At 45.4% G+C, this 21,335-nt stretch overlaps 1 protein-coding gene across 18 annotated transcripts in view; it reads left to right on the top strand.

The window, feature by feature from the left end:
* LOC139048783 (zinc finger protein 25-like) overlaps positions 1-21,335 on the top strand; it is a 139,382-nt gene that overhangs the window by 68,925 nt on the left and 49,122 nt on the right. For 9 of the 18 annotated variants that reach the window (XR_011507906.1, XR_011507915.1, XR_011507912.1 and 6 more), the window contains exons 1-2: positions 13,234-13,372; positions 13,876-13,982. The exons of 1 other annotated variant lie outside the window; for it this stretch is intronic. The gene's annotated coding sequence lies outside the window, so the exon portion shown is untranslated. 8 more of the 18 variants (XR_011507910.1, XM_070523429.1, XM_070523427.1 and 5 more) reach the window with 5 other exon arrangements.

Raw genomic sequence — 21,335 nt, 5'->3', positions numbered from 1 at the left:
TTGCAGCGATCGCGCAGATTCGCAGCGACCGACTGCGCGTCTGCATGCTTGTCCGCGCACTGTGTCGCTTTCTCCGCACGCGCGTTTTCGCACCGTGCCATATAATTTCATTGTAGAGACTTCGACGCCTACGGGGACTGTGATGTGATGTCGCGACGATTCAATCTTTTTTTTTTCTTCTAAATTCTTTGACCTTTCAATACTATTTCTCGAGTTGCGTCGCACTGTATGTTTATCGGTGTTCTCAGCGTGCCATTTCCCGCTGCTCCTTTTTTGTAATCCAGTGCATTAATTCATAACACAAACATGACCATATGCCATGCTTCTTTTTAAATGTGCTTCTTACCGCTGCCTTTCCACTCCACTGAACTTGCCAGTATCTATAGCATCGACAAGTTCATAGACCAAACCGTCATGACATTAGTCGGGCAGCGGACTCGGGCGAGCGTCTCAGTGCGCGTTTTCAGAACATCGCATACCGGGCGCCGTAGCAGAAATCTTCCTCGCGTCTGTGCTTGCTGCATACCCGAGTTGTAGCCGATGACTGTTTGCCGGTTTTATGTTTCGCGAGCCAAGCTTCACGCAACTTCTTGTCCTGCGGCTATGCGTGAATAAGGCTGACACCGGCCTCCGTCACGTGCGTCCGGCCCTGCGGCACCGAGCAGTAGCCTACCATGTTGCGCGCCTTCAAAGGCAGCCACTACCTATTTTAGTGCTTTTAAGCGTTGTAAAGGAGACACTCGAAGCGGGAAAATTTCGCCACTAAATGAGGACCGCAGCGTTCGATGGAATTTAAACTCGTTTTCAGCTCGCTTCCGCGCGCCCGAAGCAGCCGACGCGGCCGCTATGTCCACATGATCCCTCCTAGCACGTCACGCCGACGGTGGCGCCAGCTTTTCCAGTGGTGGAGCTCGAGGCCAATACACTTCCAAATTAAATCGTCTGCTGATGTACAAATTTCACTTGTTTTGTTCTAAATAAGCAGCAAAACCTTTAACCTAGTAGGTGCTTCATCTGGCAGGGAAATCACGACAGCTTGGCATTTATTAATCAATGACTGTGACTGGGTCACCTTATGTGTAATTGCAAATCTACCTTTCAACTGACTTGATGCTATCTTATTTTGTCCCTTTCATTCTATAGACGGCTGGACATCCTTCTTGTACCTTGGCGCTAGCTGGATGACGGGACCTCATCATGATCAGTGTAAGCCAATGTACTGTACCCTCTCTGGTCCTCCCAGTGCTTTTTATGTGGCTTAAGGCCAGGGAGCGCTTCGTGGTAAAATAGCTAGTTGGTGTCTCACCAACGGCCAGCTCTGGTCCATTATAAGCTGCCACTATTATAACCAATTTCTCAGTGCCAGTGTACATACACAGTTCTACTAATAATTAGTTACCCTAAGCCTTACAAAATGTGCCTGTAGGTAGTCATTGCTATGTAAGAACTCACAAATTAACTCTGCTTTGTCATAGAAGTATTCCATACATGAGTAAAAATTTTCTACAACAGTGTACATTACACCTTGCTTCCCTAATGCACAAATGTATTCAAGCCAGTATTTGATTAGTTTGGTATTCTAAATGTTTTCTGTGTGATTTAGTTTCTTTACAGGAACTTACTGTACAGCATCAGCAAGCAGTCTTATTTAAGATTTATGTGTGCTGTAAAAGGTGTGCTTTGCCGCTAGAATTGATAAAACATGGGCCAAGGCTTCCATACAAGGACAAACTTCAATTTCGTTCTACCACCACGAGCACTTGGCTGGTGCTTGCAAAATGAATCGCATCAAGTAGCTTGTGCCAGACTGTTTTTTAACCTTATTTTGAGGAGGTCACAAAGTGATCTGTGGATGCGCCTGCGTCTGAGATATAGATTGCGCTGCAACATATGTCCGTGTAGAACAGGCATGATGCTGAGGGTTCCAGCAGTTTGCAGAGGTGTTTTTAAAATTTTGTCATGACTGCAATTTTACCTGTGCTGTTTTTTATCACCTATTTCAATAATATCATTGGAAGCGTTATCAGAATTTATCAATCTATTTGCCCTGGCCCATTAGCCTGCCACATTTGCCTCTTCACTAGGTGGGCAATTATTCTGCATGGACCATTACTTGAATACACCTTTTTGTGTGCAGTAGCTTCTCAGTTGCAAGTCAGCATAGATGCTCAGAATTACCTGAGAGTATAGATACACTGATAATTTGCCACCTATACGAATCACTTCGCACTTTCTCACGCAAACAGCATGTTAACACTTCCAAGTCAGCGGGCAATGTTATCGTTTGATCACATCATGAGATACTTTCAACTTTGTATGAAGGTGTTGCATCATTTGTGTGAGGTATTGCCCGAAGCCAATTAGGGTCACTTGAAAATATATCAACAAAAGTGATTGATCTAGCTAGGAGTCTTACTTTGGAACACTACTTTATCACCAGTCCTCCTTTGCATGCTACCTGCTTACTCTGTACTGTGTCATGTTTAAGTTTGAAAGAAAGGCAACAGCTAGGCAGCGCAAAATGCCAAACTTGCTTTTAGTTCAACAATATAAGACGCTATTTAACTTAAGTTAGTATATCATTTACCTGCAGAGTGAATTACTGTTTTAAACTGATTATATTTTGCAGGAAGCTTCTCAGACTTGTTTGACAGGTTGATAAGTGGCTTTTTAGCCACAAAACACCATACAATAATTTAAAGGCTGACATTGACTCTGCTATGCAACTTAATGACTATATGCCAGGAACAAGGCCTCTGAGTTGGGGCGCTGGCTAACACTCCCAGTGTTCTACTAGGACACATAAATACCCAAGAAAGTGGATGGGAAAACGACGCCGCTGTAGCTCAATTGGTAGAGCATAGCACGCGAAATGCGAAGGTTGTGGGTTCAGTTCCCACCTGCGGCAAGGTGTTTTTTCATCCACTTCAATTTCCATTAATTTATCGTTTATTTAATTTATCAAGCACAAGTAATTTCCCCTATGTTGTCCTTGGTGTCAGTGTTTGTTGGCTTCTCATGATAGGTAATATACTAGTCATTTTAAACATCATCGCATACATACCTTAAGATACCCGTAATTTAAGAGAAAGGAATGCTTAAATTTATTTTTAATGTGAGCCAAACTTCTTACGTAGCACATATTGCTAATTGAAGTTCCAATTTCAAGATTCCCATTTCCTCCCTTGCCCTTTTTTTTCTGTTTTGTGCAGGTATTGCTTTCCTATGTCTACAAGAACCATCATGGGTGGCCTGTGACAGCAAGCTTTTGTGGGCAGCCAGTGCTCTCCTACGAAGGCTGGCCTACTCTGGCAGCGGCGGCAATCATCTTCAAGATTTATCGATGATCACCTTTGCTGCTATTTGTCACTCTTCTTAATTACACTTTCTGCATCTTTTCTAATCTATTAGGTAATAAAGTATGAGTATGTGACATAGTGTGAAGTTGATGCCTTGCTGCATTTTAGCTTGCAATCACCTTTTATGCCTGAAACGCTCATCATGCAATTTATGAAAAAAGAAATAACAGCATATTATGATTTATCTTTCAGTATCTTGTAACATGCAACATACAAGGAATTCACTACTGGATGGTATGCCGAAGAACTGGCCATTATTTCTGCGTGATGCTGTGCAAGCATTTGGCGTTACCTTACAAGAGGCACCCGGAAAGTAAGTTACAATTTACTTTTAAATGAAGCATGGACATCAGAAAAAATATATTTATATTGCTAGTTAGAGTGGTTCAGAGTTTTTCCAGATGTGTACTATCCTTTATTTCTTAACTCATTGCAGCACAGTGTTCAGTTTCGTATACTGGTGTAAGGCTATTGTGCCCCCTGTAGCTGAAAGCAGGATATAATTTTTGCCTGAACTGCAGCATCACTGACAAAATTTTTCTTTGCTAGAAACTATTTCAATTTGGTGGAGACCCAGCAGGGCGAAGTTTTGTCAATAATGGTGTGTTTCACGCAGCGATGTTCTTGTTTAGGTCAATGAGTGAACATTGGAAGTATATCAGCATACAATACAGATCTTGTTTGATTTGCAAAATAATTCTGACAGGTGGCATTTAATTGATTGGTCTAATTAAAAAGCACAAATTGACCAATGAGGCTGTACTACACTATTCCCATGTTTCACATCTGGAAAAACTACCTCTGCATCACTCTATCCGACAATATAAACTTTTCTTTTCTGATGTCCATGCCTCGTTTAAAATAAATTGTAACTGTGGGCAAACGTCGTGTTATTGTAAGAGCTGCCGCAAAAATTTGAGGGAATGTCTAATAAAAGTCTTCAGTTGTTCTTGTCAAGCTGTCCATGAGCCAACTTTTAGCGTAACGTTAGCAGGGCTAACTGAAGTACTTCTAGACGTCCATGGCTACAAAATGTCTTGATCAAGACAGCTACTAGGCTTTTGAATTAGCCGTTAAAGACATCTATTAGACATCAAATAGCTGCTTGCGTGTTTCGTGGGTAGTCGCACAGTGTCCTCCAGAGAGACTGATTTCTCGTTCATAGCTACATGGTTACTTCTGCAAAGCTTTATTGTTTTATTGGTGCTGTACGGTGCCATACAGCAGGAGCTAAAAAAATTCCATGTTTATGGAAGGATCTCTGAAGAACTGAGAAGACAGAGCTGCGACCAATTTAGAGATTTGTTACTGTAGCTGGATTACATGCTTGCACAATTTAAGTATTTGGATTGAGATAAGACAACTCAGTACCATTATTGCCCTCACTTTTTGGATGGTGACATCAAGTGTAGCCTAAAGCACTCAGTCAATGAAACTGTGCTTGATAGGTGCATGCATTGCCAAATTGGAAAACTTGCGAGCTGGTGAGTCACCTCCACCATTACTTGGGTGAATTCTGCATACGTATTGCTGCGTGCGTAATTCACTTTTCCAACTCGCGACGCATTCACGGACAACTTTTAAGAGTTAAAATGAGTGGTAATCGTTCTCTCGTCGAACATTACGGTGGTTTCAAGTTACTAAAGAGCGCAGAAGCGAATTTTACAACGTGTACAATGAAACTGTTGAGTACTTTGCGAACTCTATACACAATGTGATTTATAATAATCTGCTTGAAAAAGGCAATATGAGCGGCTATTTAACGCTATTTTAGAGAGCAGCGCGCGGACTACACGCTCCGACATTTTTTAGTTTCGGGCAGACAACTTTTGGAGCCAAGTGACCGATCAAAGCCTTGTGATATCACTGTCACTGTGTTAGCAAAAATCATCAACTAGACAAGACGAGACGGTCATTTGGGAAATCGCCAGTCCACGGGATTCTAGACAAACAGTTCGTCACAACACAACAGCTGCCGTACTAGTTGCAACGCCGCACAGCCGCCCACCGGGTACCAGACGATGGATGGATGGATGGATGATTGTGGCTCAACCCTTTGAATAGGGTGGCGGCGACGCGCGCCACCTAGCCTTTAATCGTTCTGTATGCATGCATACCTATGTATTTACTCCTTTACTTTTGCGTTGATATTGTCCACTAATCAGATAGCGTCCGTTTAGTTAATTCTACCTGTTCAAAGTCTATTCTACTTTCACTGTCTTTAAAACCCAAGGCTTTGAATAGTTCCCCGTTAGATTCAACTGCAGGGTGAAGTTGTTTACAAGCAAGTATCAGGTGTTCCGCCGTTTCCTCCTCCTCTCTACACGCCTCGCATACCAAATTTATCTCCTGGTATCTGGCTCGGTACGTTTTTGTCCTCAGTACACCTGTCCTGGCTTCGAACAACAATGAGCTTCCCTTAGAGTTATCGTAAATATTTTCTTTGGCTATTTCCTGCTTAAACGTCCTGTATGTCTCCAATGCCGATTTGGTTTGCATCTCTGTACTCCACATACCCCTCTCTGCCTCCTTAACCTTTTTTTTTGACAGATGATTCCTTACTTGTTCCCCCGCTACTGCCCAAGTATTTGCTTGTCAATTTTCTAGTTCGCTTCCTCCACCTCGTGTCAACATTCCTCGTGTTAAGTAATTGAAAACCTTCCTAGCCCACCGAATTTCCCCCATTTTTCTCAATCGCTCCTCAAAAGCTATCTTGCTACTAGCCTCTCTGCCCTCGAAAGAAGACCATCCCAGATCCCCCTGCACTTCAAGATTTGGTGTCTTGCCATGTGCTCCCAGAGCGAGCCTACCCACCCCACGCTGCCTAATTTCCAACTGTTGCCGGGTCTCTGTTCTAATACATAGAACCGCATTGGCAAAAGTCAGGCCTGGTACCAATACCCCCCTCCATATCCCTCGTACTACCTCGTACCTATTGTAGTTCCACAGTGCCCTACTCTTCATAATCGCTGCACTTCTGTTACCTTTGGTCGTTAGATATTTTTCGCACTCTGTCAGATACTCAATTCCATTATTTATCCACACCCCAAGGTACTTGTATTTATCGACTATCTCCAGCGTGTCCTCCTAATGCTCGCCGCAACTTTTTCTTTGCTAAACTTCAAGCCTAATCTGTTTCCTTCTGTACCACATATGTCCATTAATTCCTGCAGATCTTCTGCATTGTCAGCCATTATTACAATATCATCCGCGTACATCAGTCCTGGTATTGACTTTTCAATCAATTTTCCTTGCTTGAGAAATGATAGGTTGAAGCCGAGTCCGCTTTGCTGTATTTTGGCCTCTAGGCCTTGTAGGATATGGATGGATGGATGTTATGAGCGTCCCCTTTGGAACGGGGCGGTGGCTTGCGCCACCAAGCTCTTGCTACTATGCTGCCTAATATCCTACCTAGGTTAACCCATGAGAAAAAAAAACACACTATGAACTACCACGTCCAAATTTTCTGATACCCTATTGCGAACTGTGCTTTTGTACGGCTCCGTCCTTTGTCGTTTCCCTACTTTTCTTGCACCATCCTCCAATCGCCTCTTACTGATGTCTATTGCGGACCTGTTTGCTTTACCACTGCTCCCGCTGAACCCAAGGGCTTCAAGGAGGCCAGTGGTGCCTAAATCGACCGCTGGATAGATGTCTTCACATTCTAATAAAATATGCTCCGTCGTTTCCCTAGCTTTACCGCAGCAAGCACATGCTTCTTCTTCCTTCTTATATCTCGCTTTATACGTGCGTGTTCTAAGGCATCCCGATCTCGCTTCGAAGAGTAATGAGCTTCCCTTTGAGTTATCATAAATGGTTTCTTTCCTAATTTCGTTTTTTCCCCTTAAGTAGTTACTCATGGCAGGTTTCTTTTCCATTGCCGCCACCCATGAGATTAATTCAGCCTCTCTGACTTTCCGCTTGACCTTCTTTGTTGCTGTGTTGCCCACCCCACAGGCCGCATACTTGCTGGTAAGCTTCCTAGTTCTTTTCCTCCACTGTGAATCAATGTTTTGCCTGTACAGATACCTGAACACTCTCCCAGCCCATTTACTTTCCTCCATATTCCTCAGCCGTTCTTCATACTCAATTTTACTGCGAGCTTCCCTCACTTCAAAACTAGTCCAGCCCATATCCCCTTGCACAGCTTCATTTGTAGTCTTCCCGTGAGCGCCCAATGCGAGGCGACCCACTGACCTTTGGTTCCCGTCGAGTCCTGATTGTACCCCTGATTTAAAGCAAACAACCGCATTTGCAAAAGTAAGTCCTGGAACCATTACCCCTTTCCACATACCTCGGAGGACCTCGTACCTATTGTATCCCCATAGCGCTCTGTGCTTCATTATGGCTGCATTTCTCTTCCCCTTGACTGTTATGGTTTTTTCCTGTGTTTCCATATATCCGTTGCCTTCGTTTATCCATATACCAAGGTATTTATATTCTGTTACCCGAGGTATTTCTTGGCCCTGTATCTCCACTGTCTGTTCACTGTTTTCATTGAATACAATAACACCTGATTTTCTAACACCAAATTTCAAACCTAAATTATTGCCTTCCTGTCCACAGATATTAGCCAGACGTTGCAAATCACTTTGCTTCTTTGCGAGCAACACAATGTCGTCCGCATAAAATAAACCTGGGAGTTGCTGCTCTATTACTGTACCTGCCTGTTTGTATGAGAGAATAAACCCGATATTACTTCCTTCTAGCGCCCTCTCCATCCTCACCATGTACATCATAAACAGCAGCGGGGATAAAGGGCACCCCTGCCTCAGTCCCTTGTTGATATGAACTTTCTCCGCGCTCCTCATCCCTTCCCATTCAACGCAAACAGTATTTTCTAGGTAAATCTCTCTCAAAAGCTGTATACAATCGTTACCTAAGCCTTCCCCTTCCAGAATATCCCACAAAATGCTGCGGTCTACGTTGTCGTATGCTCCTGTAATGTCCAAAAAGGCCACTTACAACGGTCTGCTTTCTGCTTTTGATATTTCAATACACTGAGTAAGAACAAACAAGTTATCATCCAAACGCCTACCTATTCTAAAGCCATTTTGAAGCTCTCCCAAAATGTCATTATTTTCTGCCCATGCTTGAAGCTTTAATTTGATTGCCTGCATTGCTAGCCTGTATATTACCGTTGTAATGGTCAACGGTCTATACGAGTGAATTCTGTCTTTTTCCCCCTTACCTTTATAAATTAAATTCATTCTACTTTGTCGCCAACTGTCTGGTATTCGTCTATCTTTTAAACTTTTTTCAACTGCTTTCACGAGAGCTTCCTTACTTTTTGGTCCCAGTTCATTTATCAGCCTAACGGGAACCTCGTCTAGCCCTGTGGCTGTGCGCTTAGAAATTTTCTCTTCCGCTTTCTTCCAGTTTAAATTTGTAAGCACTAGCTCCTTTCCCCCTTGGGTCTCTTTCATGCTCTTTTTTCTTCAAATACAACCTCGTCCTTGCCTTGGAAAGATTCGGCTGTTACTTTATGGATGTAATTTATTGCTGCTTCTCCTTCCAGTCTGTTTTCATCTTCGTCTAGGATATGTTGTTGTATTGTTGTTGATTTCCTGCCTAATAATTTTATGTGATTCCAAAATATTCTAGGTGCGGCCTTCTTTTTCTCACGTATTTCTGACAACCAACTTTCACTTTCACCTTTTAATTTTGCTTGCACCAGTATTTGAACCATAGACTTTTTCTCCCGGTATATTTCCCATTTACCGGTTACTTCATCCTGTGGCAACTGCGCCTTCTTTGCCTGCCTGTGCTCTCGAGACGCTTTCTGTCTTTCGGCGATCGCTTCTCGTATCTCCTTGTTCCACCAGCTTTTCGGTTTCCCTTTTCCTTTCCAATGAACGTGTTGTTTCTCTTTCCGTATTTCTGTCGTTACTACACTTAGAAGCTCACCATATTCCCACCCCTTACTTGGCGACTTGCTAATTTCTTCCTCCGCTCTAGTGACTATATTTGCTATTTGTTCAGCGTTCAAATTTGGGCTGGCCATTTTGCTTTCGTTGCTCTCTTTCCCAACTACATATCCTATTTTCAAAATGATGCGTTTATGGTCACTCCCTATGCTGCTAAACCCTTCCTCATCGATGACCATTTCTCTCAACTTATCCTGAATTCCTTCTGTCATCAGACAGTAATCAATGGTCGATTGCCGGTTTCCCACTTCCCACGTGATCTGTCCTTCACACTTAGGCCCTGTATTCACGATCACGAGGTTATGTTGCTCGCAAAGGTCTAGCATTAACTTCCCGTTATTGTCGGTATAGCCGTCTAAATCCTGTATGTGGGCATTCATGTCAACTAACAGGACTATCTCAGCACCATTCCCGAAACCCCTAATATCAGCGCTTATGCATTCCACTAACTCTTTATTCTTCTCTGTGCAATTTATTCCGGTCCACAAATACGTAACTCCAAGCCAAGTTTCTTTCCCACTCATTGTACCTGATAACCAAAGATGCTCTTGACATTGTGAATTTACTCTTTTCCATTTGGCTCCCTGATGGATGAGCATTCCGACTCCCCCTCCCTTTCTTTCCGACTTAGTTCTGTTGCACCCTTCCCATACATAATTCTCAATAACTGACGGCTCTTCTGAGTCTCTAAGGTGCGTTTCTGTAACCGCATACACCGTTATTTGTTCTCTATGTAACTGCTCCTCAATCTCTGCCCACTTTTCCTTTCTTCTGCCGCCCTGCATGTTTATGTAGCCTATTGCATGGCGAGCCCTTGTTCTTGCTTTCCTCCTTTTTCTCTTATCGACGGCGATGCTCTTCTGTTCCCCTAGGGGACCTTCTTTATTACTACCTACTCTGACCTCCTGAGCGCCCGCGGGCCCCCTAAAAAAGCAACAGCGCGACCCCCAAGCCGCCAGCCCACTTCTCGTGCTAGCCTGTAATTGAAGTGGATCCCATCTCGTTTAAAACCCCCACAACTTCTCACTTCCCTGTTTACTTCGACAACCTCGAAGCCTTTCTCTCGGCTCATTTTCCATATTGCCTCATTGGCAGCCATTACGGCTCTTTGTACGTGACTGTCACGCACAGGCACCTCCGGCACCGTGCACACCACGATCTGCACCTGAGGGGATAGCTCGCGCAAGTCGTCCACCCCCTTCGCCAAGCGCTGGGTTAGTCCTGGCCCTTTCCTGTTCAGGACGTCATTTAGCCCACCTGCTACTACGACGAGGTTGCGTACGTGGGCATTTTCCGTGAGCTTTTCTTTTGCTCGCTCCATGACAGAACCCAGTGTCTGCCCTGGAAATGTCCCTACCGCCACTCTTTTGTCGCCTTTCACCCTCTCCACAATTGCTTTTGAGCACCCAGCCATGTTTGAGTCGCCAGCGATAATCACCCTTTCACTCTCTCCTACCTCTCCCTGCTTCCCGGCTTCCTGTGGCTGCAGCGTCGCCTCCCGCGGGGCGTGTTGCGCTGCTTCGCTATAACTACGCCGATTCACCGGCGGCGAGCTGACTACCGCTTGCCCTGCCACCCTGCCCCCGACTACGCATGTAGGGTCTACCCTACTTTCGGTGCTTTTGTCTCCGGCTTGGTGTCCCGACCCATCATTCTCCGCTGCGCGCATCTCAAGCGCATCGAGACGCCTATGCAGTTCTGCTCTCCTTTCCTTCTCTTCTCCAAGCTCGGCCACGGTTCTTACTAATTGCGCGGCCTGCACCGCTTCCACCTTGACCAACTCGGCGACTTTCGCCTGCAAAGCTAACCGCCTCTCCCGCTCCTCCTTCAGGTCTGCTTTCAGCTCCTCGAACTTGTCTGTCTAATTTCCTTCCAGTTTTTGGACTGCTTCCCTGACCTTTTCGCACAGCCTGCACGTAAAGCTAGACTCTTCCGCGTCTGCTAAGCTCTGGAAACTGGTCTCGTCGAGGGAGCACCAGCGCAGGCACTCGTCGCACTGCACTTGCTCTGCATCCCCCGCGGCCTTCCCTTTGTTTGGTTTCATCGCTAGGCCTACTTCCTCAGGCTCAACGAACACGTCCGCCAAATCACTTCGAAGAGCTAGCTGAGATAGTTACATAGGCCTATCAAACAGGTCCCGCCTAGCACCCAGGCCCAACGAGGGAAACCGCCAGACCCAGACAAAGCCGGCACGTTTACTACGCTTACCACGAATTCAAAATTTGCGCCCCCGCTCCATGCAAAACAAAACTCTTCAAAAACATCAGCCAACAAGAAGAAAAAAAGACCACCTAGCCACGAACGAAGTCGCTAAAGCCTCAACACAGGAGCGTCCGCACGCCCAATTACTATTTAAATACAAAAAAAACAGCTAATAAAAACAGAAGCAAGCTCAAAGCATGCACAAAAACTTATGATTTCGTCGTCGCCACGGAGCCCCGAAACGCACGTCCATCCGCCACAAAATCCAAGCATCATAGAGTTTCTCACTATCCAAGCATTGAGCCAGGATGGATGGATGGATGGATGTTATGAGCGTCCCCTTTGGAACGGGGCGGTGGCTTGCGCCACCAAGCTCTTGCTACTATGCTGCCTAATATCCTACCTAGGTTAACCCATGAGAAAAAAAACACACTATGAACTACCACGTCCAAATTTTCTGATACCTTATTGCGAACTGTGCTTTTGTACACCTCCATCCTTTGTCGTTTCCCTACTTTTCTTCCACCAATCCTCCAATCGCCTCTTACTGATGTCTATTGCGGACCTGTTTGCTTTACCACTGCTCCCGCTGAACCCAAGGGCTTCAAGGAGGCCAGTGGTGCCTAAATCGACCGCTGGATAGATGTCTTCACATTCTAATAAAATATGCTCCGTCGTTTCCCTAGCTTTACCGCAGCAAGCACATGCTTCTTCTTCCTTCTTATATCTCGCTTTATACGTGCGTGTTCTAAGGCATCCCGATCTCGCTTCGAAAAGTAATGAGCTTCCCTTTGAGTTATCATAAATGGTTTCTTTCCTAATTTCGTTTTTTCCCCTTAAGTAGTTACTCATGGCAGGTTTCTTTTCCATTGCCGCCACCCATGAGATTGATTCAGCCTCTCTGACTTTCCGCTTGACCTTCTTTGTTGCTGTGTTGCCCACCCCACAGGCCGCATACTTGCTGGTAAGCTTCCTAGTTCTTTTCCTCCACTGTGAATCAATGTTTTGCCTGTACAGATACCTGAACACTCTCCCAGCCCATTTACTTTCCTCCATATTCCTCAGCCGTTCTTCATACACAATTTTACTGCGAGCTTCCCTCACTTCAAAACTAGTCCAGCCCATATCCCCTTGCACAGCTTCATTTGTAGTCTTCCCGTGAGCGCCCAATGCGAGGCGACCCACTGACCTTTGGTTCCCGTCGAGTCCTGATTGTACCCCTGATTTAAAGCAAACAACCGCATTTGCAAAAGTAAGTCCTGGAACCATTACCCCTTTCCACATACCTCGGAGGACCTCGTACCTATTGTATCCCCATAGCGCTCTGTGCTTCATTATGGCTGCATTTCTCTTCCCCTTGACTGTTATGGTTTTTTCCTGTGTTTCCATATATCCGTTGCCTTCGTTTATCCATATACCAAGGTATTTATATTCTGTTACCCGAGGTATTTCTTGGCCCTGTATCTCCACTGTCTGTTCACTGTTTTCATTGAATACAATAACACCTGATTTTCTAACACTAAATTTCAAACCTAAATTGTTGCCTTCCATTCCACAAATATAAGCCAGACGTTGATCCAGGTGCAGGTTATAAAAGCGCCACCTACGGCCGTCGGTTGAACGAAAGTGGGCGCAAGCTGCTCCCATAGAAGTGGGATGTCTGTGCAGGTCTGGAGTTCCAGTAGGTCGTGGGTACAACCACTCCCATTGCAGCTCCCATAGACACTAGCGCCAGAGTTCCCTCTAGCAATTTTTGTAAGAAACTCTATGGCACGGCCGCTCAATGGAAACGCATTGAGCGGCCGTGTCTATGGGCTTACGCACGTGGTGAGCGGGCAGGTAAACAAACTTCCCTGCTGCTGTCGCTTACGACCACCTCCAAAGGTAAACATGGATGAGTGCACGAATCAGCTCATTATACCTACGTCCGTTGCTTTCTTTGTTTATATTGTAGCGGCACGCTTGTACAAACAAAGAAGAAAAGGAGCGGGTGAACAGGATTTTGTGTTTGCTGTAGCGGCCTCGCTCCATCCAGTCCTTTAGTGCCGAGCCTTCTAAATAGACGTCTCCCGCCTTGTAACAATATGTCATGCGCATAACTTTGCATCCGAGGTCGACATTGTAGTAACACAAATACGGTATGTGACACGGGTAGTCTGTCTGCTTTAATTTTGTCTGCTGTTTTTAGGACATCTATACCGCGCTACCCGGACGAACGCTACGCATTCGAGAGTTTACAGCTAAAAGAACATTTTTTCTTGTTGCGCGAGGAGCACATTTTTTCACTTTGCAACAGTTACGCGGTGAAGTGCTCAAGGCACATATCCCAGGATGGTTGTACCGTCATTTGTCTAATTTGTTTTACTGTGCTACTGCTGTCGTTACAGCTTCTTCTGATGTTAGCTGGGCCCGTCAAGGTCTAGCCTAACTCTGCACCGGTGACAACAATTAGCTGCAAGCGCTGATTGCTGCTGGTTGCTCAGTCTAGAATCTGGTATGTATATTCTCTTGCTCAAGGCATGCTGATGCTTCTGTTACTTGAGCTGCTCTTGTAAAGGAAGATTGAATTAAATGTCGTTTGAGTGATGCGTGACACCATATCACTGTTGTGCTATACAGGTGGCAAGGCATTTTCAGATATAGGCCAGTAAGGCCGGCCAGTTACCTGTTAGAAATTCCCAAAATGCATTAAATGCGTATATAAACTTGTCTAGGCCAGAACTTTTATGATACTGTGGTGCCCTTCGTGCCTGATGTCATCACAAAAGAAACAATAGAAGAATCCAGAAAATTTGTGCCCAGCTGCCCCGAGACAGTAAATCATACAGAGATAATTGTGTTTCAAACTGTGACTATACGTCCGCAGCTGCGAGTAATTTCCTTGTGGGAATATTGTTACTTTTCAAGGTCTTTTGTGGCAGGTGCACTATCACTTGGCAGTTGCATCCTCAATGTCTGACTCATTGTCATAAGACTGTGTCTATCTGTACAATGCAGTTGCTGCGCCACAAGCGATGCCTGCGAGTAATGGCGAAAGTGTTAGTATAGATCAGGTCTTGTACATGGGAAATGTCAGTTGGCCGAAACAATTGCATGTTAAAGAACCCCAGGTGTTCCATATTTTCGAAGTTGCCCACTGCAGTGTGCCTTGTAATCAGATCTAGGTGTTGGCTTGTAAAAACACAGTTTAAATTTTTTTAAATGGTTCAAAAAAGTTTTGTAGACGCGTAGGGTACAGTAAACATTCGTACCACAATTTGTGTGAAGCATCTCATATTAAGAGAGCTACAGACAATTACAAGTTACCCTCCTCCATAGCCATGCATTTTCTCCTAAACTCATTTGCCGAGTGATCGGGATTAAGTTCCACCTCCACTGGCTTTGCCTCATGATGGGACGTTGTGTTGTCTACTTGTGGTTGTCTTGGAGCCAGTGTGCGAAGCAGTGTACGTTGTGAGCATTCTGTAGCAGCACCAAGTGTGTCCGATATTCCAGTAACCACAGGTGAGCTGGATGCTTTGACGGGTGGGTGGAGGCCTAAACTAAAGCCCCTCCCCATACTACTGTTGCTGTAATGAAGGAGTTTTAGCCTAGACGTATGTGAGCGGCCTGATCGGTCTACGTGGTCCAAGCAACTGGTGGTGCAGAGGTTAACCAGCGAAACGAAGAGCTAATATAGTTGTAACCAAGCCTAAACAATTTTAAACATTTAGAAAGACATGTTCATGGCTAAGTTCCTATCAAAAATTTACACCGGCAGGAAAATACAATGCACTTGGTTACTGCTATATTAGTTCTGTGGTTGAGCACTCTGCCGCCAAGTGGCTGCACCTGTAGGGCGTTCACATTTCCGCTTCCACTCATCTCATAAAACACCCAGGCAAAGTCCGCTTGTGCTTGGGTTTACTTGAAATGTCGCACATGCGAGACACTGTTGTGGTATATGGTAATCCTTCAGTGTGGCGTGACGGCCGCAAATGCGCAAATCCTGGTGCCGATTGGATACCGACGAGCGCTGCAGCCACTTTGCTCACATGTTTGCCTTGCCGAGGAACATGATATTGCAGCTTGACATGTTGCCAATCGCTAGGTTTGCAGCCGACAGTCCATGGGCAATCTGTATTGCTCGCGGAAACACAGATCGAGACCAATAACGACTGGGCAGCTCACGTCATAATGGGGCATGTTGTAACACAAGCAGACAACATTTATTGTATGCCGGAAGTGCTTGAGTGTAGCGGTAAATTATCCTTGTGCATTCTCTTTCTAGTACATTCTTTTTTGTAGAAACAGATTAACTTACATTTCAACTATTACAAACCACATTTGTTCACCGTAAAGTTGGGAAAAGTATCGATAATGCGCCCTGAGCAGCGAATCGGATAGCTCGCCCTACTGGCGTCATGTGGTCACCTCAAGTCGCTTGGCCAGGGGAGGTTGAAAACTCGGAGGAGTGGCGTGCTGCGATTGGTAGTGATGTACAATCACGCTCAGAATGAGCTACAACACCAAAGCGCATGGCGAAGCGTCGCGTGTTGTAGATTATACTGAGCGTGATATTACGCTTTTAAAACCTCATAATAAATTACCCACTTTTTGTCACCTAATTATCACAAGTGCCAACTCTAACAACTCGGTACATTTCTACGAAATTGTCAAAATTCTTTCAGGATCTCTTTAATGTGCACTTCTATCTAAATGCAGAAGCGTTTTTGCATTTCACTCTGGTCGAAATGCGGCTGCTGCAGTCAGGATTGAACCTGCGACCTTGACTATAGCTGCAAAGCTGCCGCTGCGAGCACAGAAGGGTCGATTTCACATGCTGCTTCTTCTGTTTTGTCGCCTAGACCCTACGGTGATGTAATGAAGCTTGGCGTGTACGCACCCCACGCCAGTTGTCCACTTGGCAAATTTGCGTGTTGTCTATATTTCAGATATAGCAGAAATTTAATGTATTGCACCTTTAGTTTGCGAGCATGTGCTGTCTTTTTTTTTTTCTTATGTCACCCTTTCCCTCTTTCCACTCTGTATAGAAACTGGGAGGGGCAAGGCTGTTCACTCATTTCACAACTGCGTAGGTTCTACCCATCCTCTGCATTCTGTATTATCTCCCCTCGAGACTAGCACGTTAATAGAAGAGTAAAAAGCGCTGCAGTTTCTGCAATGATTTTGGGGGGGGGGCTCACGGATAACTACAGCTCTGAAGAGGCTTATCTGGTGATTACCCTGAGGGTCTTTGGCAAATGCAGCAGGATGGAAAAAAATGAAACGAGCCTCTTGCAGCACCTTTCCTCTCTACCTCACTCCTGCCATGTACATGCACACTTTCATCCACCGCCTGAAGCGGCTTGTAATTCAGTAGCAGCAGTAAAAAATTCGAACGAACATGCAAGGAAAGATTACCTTTAAGAATCCATATATAACGACATGTTATCATAGCATGTTAGACACAACCATCAGTTATGTCTTCTGGATGGTGTTTTCATACTGTGCTTGACATTTGCATTGCTAAGTTCCCTTTAAACGAACAGTGTTAAGGCAGGGTGTAAAGGTTACCTATGAGACTTCGAATGTGCCACCATTTCCGCGCAGTGCATCTCGCAAAGCCACGGAGGGCATCGCAGCTTGGCGCAAGAGGCGCCAGCTGAATTGCATCTGCACCACTCATAATGGTACTTCATATGGATCCGGAGAGAGATAGAGAGTATGAAAGAAAAAAGGGCTATAAGTGAAAGGTGAAGTGGCCCCTTGGCACTCCCCTTTCTGCCATTTCTCTCTCTAGGTAAGCGCAGAAACAATGTGGAACATTTGCTGTAGAAGCAGCCCAAAGCAGCAGACAGCCTAGTTTGTAAATGATAGTGCTGACCACGGAGCAAGAAACATTTAGGAGTGGAAACTCTGCTGTTTGGGGCGACCAGAAAAGGTCACAAGCCCGCGGAACCATTTTCGTGCTGGCGCCCTGGATAGAAATTACCCCCGTTTTGGTTGCCAGGGCAACCAGCCGAGCGTGTTGCTCCCGTTCAGCTGCGCACGCCTGGCACGGAAGAAGTGGCCAAAGAGCGCACCAAAGCCGCATGCACGCGTGCTGCATTCTTTTTTTTTCGCTGTGGCTTCTACGACGTGCCGCATGGCGCCGCCACTGCATATGGATCCGTTGGCGCATGCAACAATTGTGACCTTATCTGGTAGCCCGCGCTCGCTCGCGCTGACAGGAGTTTCACCTCCGAAATGTCTTACTCCGTGGTGCTGACAGAGAGCAACACCGTGTTGCTTGACACGAAGCTGCAAATTTGGAAGACTCAAAGAAGTATTGAGCTTGCATTCAATGACATTGTTACACGGGAAAATGCTGACGAGAAGCTATACGCACGTATATTTACCAAATGAATACGCTGCACTTCACCAAAGGCAACAGCCCGAGCTAGCCTTTAATCATCGTCTTCACACCGCTGGCCTCTTCTGCATCGTAACTACTGGTCCATAGCACTACCCTTGTCGGTAAAAGTGCCAACCCAGTGCAACTAAAGGCCTGGCTCGGAAGCACTGAGCCTACTGCCATGCACCACATCACTGGATGATCTAGTAGAGGGTGACATTGAGCTGACGGGAGCAATTTCGTAGATCACTGGTGTCACCTGGTGGAGCATGCGGCAGGACCTTGTCTATCAGGAAAGGAGCTTCTCTGAAAGTCGAGCATGACGAGAGGGTTACCGCAGGAACATGTGCACACCAAGGAAAAATTGTCTGTTACAGTGGCAGGCATTGTAGAGTTGCTGCTGAGTGGCTTGCGATACCGTCAGTCGACCACGGGCAAGTTGGCAAGCTTGGTAGGCCAAGGCGATGGCACTGCGCATACTCGCCTGTCTAGGAGGTTCAGAGAGAAATGCAGTATCCAGGGGCAAGGTTGGTTTGCGACCCTACAATAAATAGAAAAATTGTGGCAGCGTCTTGCCGAGAAGAATTATAGGCAAATGTAATGTAAGGAAGGGCAACGTCCCAAGCATAGCAGTTCTTCAAAACGTACATGGACAGCATATCTGTGAGAGTACGGTTCAACCGCTTCGTCGGTCTGTTGGTTTGAGGATGATGTGAGGTGGTCAGCTTGTGTTGTGTGGAGCAGGAACGCAAGATGTCGGTGATAATTTTTGACAAAAAGTTGTGACCACTATCAGTAAAAATCTGTCACGGGGCGCCGTGGAGCAAGGTAATGTCATTGAAGAAAAAGTGCAACGTCAGTGGCCCAACTCGTCAGGAGAGCCCGTGTGATTGCCGGCACCCTTAGTAGGTGGCGTAATCATTTGCAACGGCTACCCATTTGTTTCTAGTGGATGGCGTGGTAAAAGGGCTGAGGAGCTCTAATCTAGCATGGAAGAATTGTTCTGCAGGGACGGTGATCAGCATGTAGCGCCTGAGGCTCTTTCTGGTGCTGGCAGAAATCACAGGCAGCAACATGTTATCGGATGAGCTGAGCGTCACCAGACCAGAATAAACGGTGGCGGGTGGGGTTGTGCCTGAGAGATACCCCAAGGTGTCCTGCAGTAGATTCATCATAGAACTCAAAGAGCAGAGTGCGTTGTAGAAGTTTGGGCACGACAAGAAGATATAATCAGACCCGCCATGGTAGAAGTTCCCTCGTTAGAGAATGCCAACCTGGAGGACATATCGGCGAAGAGAGGCATTGTTAGGTGAAGAGTGCAGATGCTCAATGATTGCTCGAAGTGATAGGTCTCAGTACTGCTCAACGGCGTTGTTAGGGAAGGCAGACAGAGAAAATGCCATTGGCGGTGTTACAGACAGTGTCGTCAGGCTCGTTGACTGGGTTACGAGACAGGCAATCAGTGTTCTTGTGGAGACAGCCAGATTTGTAAATGACAGAATACGAATGTCCTTGTCAGCGTCACGCCCAGTGAGGAAGTAGACCTGTAGGGTCTTTCTGTGAGCACAACCAGCAATGTCCATTCTGGTGTGTGATGACTGAAAAGGGTTGGCCATTTAATTATAGGCATAGCTTTGCAACTGCCCAAACTAGTGCCAGATACTCGAGCTCAATGATGGAATGGTCATGCTTGAAGGTTGTAAGGTGTCTGCTGGCATAAGTGGTAATATGGTTGTTGCTGTGCTGGCATTGTGCCAGTACTGCACTGATTCCGGGGGCTGCTGGCATAGGTATGGACTTAGGTAGGTGCAGAAGGATCGCGCCTTTCCCTGTAAATTCTCGAAAATGACGCCGTCATCAATCAGTGGTCTCTTTGTGACGCTCAGGAGAGGGTGACATTGTTATCTTGAAATGAGCTGTCATTTCTGGGTGCTTGAAAAGCTGAAAATCTGGAGCGTGACTGCCTGTTCTACTACTCAGGCAACGCTGATTGAGCTTCCTTGAGTGAACGATGAGACGTGATCAGCGCCCATGATAGCCACATGTCTGCCGGTGAAGCATCTTTTTTCTGAGGGATTGTCAGGCACAACACCCCTGCCACCAGACGGCGCATCAGGACGTTGAGTTGTTCGATGCAGCTCGGCTGGCTTGATGCTTGCATTTCTCAAAGCCATTGGGATGCAGGTTCCAAGAATTAAGATCTTCTGGCCAAAGGCATCCTAATAGGTGGGCTCCGACTTGACTGTATAGATGCAAGATGACAAGCTCCATGGAACGACCTTTGTCAACCCTGCACAATGCCGCAAGCGCCACATGCAGGCCACTCATTGCCAGCCTGTACAAGTAAAAATAATCTGACAACCCCCTATCTGAAGGGAAACCATGAAACACACGGTTCACATTAATCTGGACAAGCACGAGGAAACTTTCAACTATGTCTCCGTGCAAATAGGCACAAACGGAGTTTATGTAATGAAGCTAAGTAATCATGAATTAGAGCTTCCACAGATCAGGAAGACGAAGGGAGAACTGACTTTGATTGATTGATATCTGTAACACTTAGCACAAGATAGCTACATGATCATGACATGATGCCAAATTGCGAAATAAACAAAAGTGAAAACCATCTACAAGCCTTATCACTTAAAAATTGGCTCAGAAGGCCTGATTTATTTTGCCTTTCTTTTAGTTCACTTTTAAATTGTGGTACTGTAAGGCTACGCCCTACCCGAACAGGTGGCCATATTTATGTGACGTACCTTTGGATAATACGATGCAGCGTGATTAGAATAAATCACCAATTCTGACCTGTAAAAAAAGAACTTCCAACAAATCATGCAAACTATCGAAAGCAAGTTACAAGCAATTACACTGAGGCCTTTTATCTTCACTGACGCTTTCCTTTCTTGAGTGTTTAATTATCTGATTTTTCAAGGAAGTAATCAAACTAACTAAACAAAGTCTGCCATACCGTGAGCAGAACAGACCAACAATGTCCTGTGTTTGACAAAAGCTCCTAAAACGTTCAAAATTTAGTATTGTTGAAGAAATTGAAGTTTTTGTGCGCAATCTACAAAACGTGCCTAAAAACACTCCTGCACGTTATGACTTGTATGAACTCCTGCAAAACCATAACTTATCCACTTGCGCAACTTGCGTGTGAGCTTCCAAACTGTATGAATGAGAAGAAAGGGGGTCAACTGAGGGGCCTAGTTCTTATTAATCATATCATGAGAAGCCAACAAACAGGGAAACCAAGGAAAACATTGGGTAAATACCTTTACTTATTAATTGAAATAAAGAAAAATAATGGCAATGAAAGTAGATGAAAAAACAACTTGCCATAGGTGGGGAACGATCCCACGTCTTTGCTTTATGCGTGCGATGCTCTAACCAATTGAGCTACTGCGGCATGGTTTCCCCATCCACTTTCTTCGGTATTTATGTTTTACTACGAGAATTAACCTTGGG

Source organism: Dermacentor albipictus, chromosome 8, assembly GCF_038994185.2.
Source record: "Dermacentor albipictus isolate Rhodes 1998 colony chromosome 8, USDA_Dalb.pri_finalv2, whole genome shotgun sequence".
NCBI lineage: Eukaryota > Metazoa > Arthropoda > Arachnida > Ixodida > Ixodidae > Dermacentor > Dermacentor albipictus.
The sequence above is the reverse complement of the archived record's forward strand: the minus strand, read 5'-3'. Positions and strand labels throughout refer to the sequence as shown.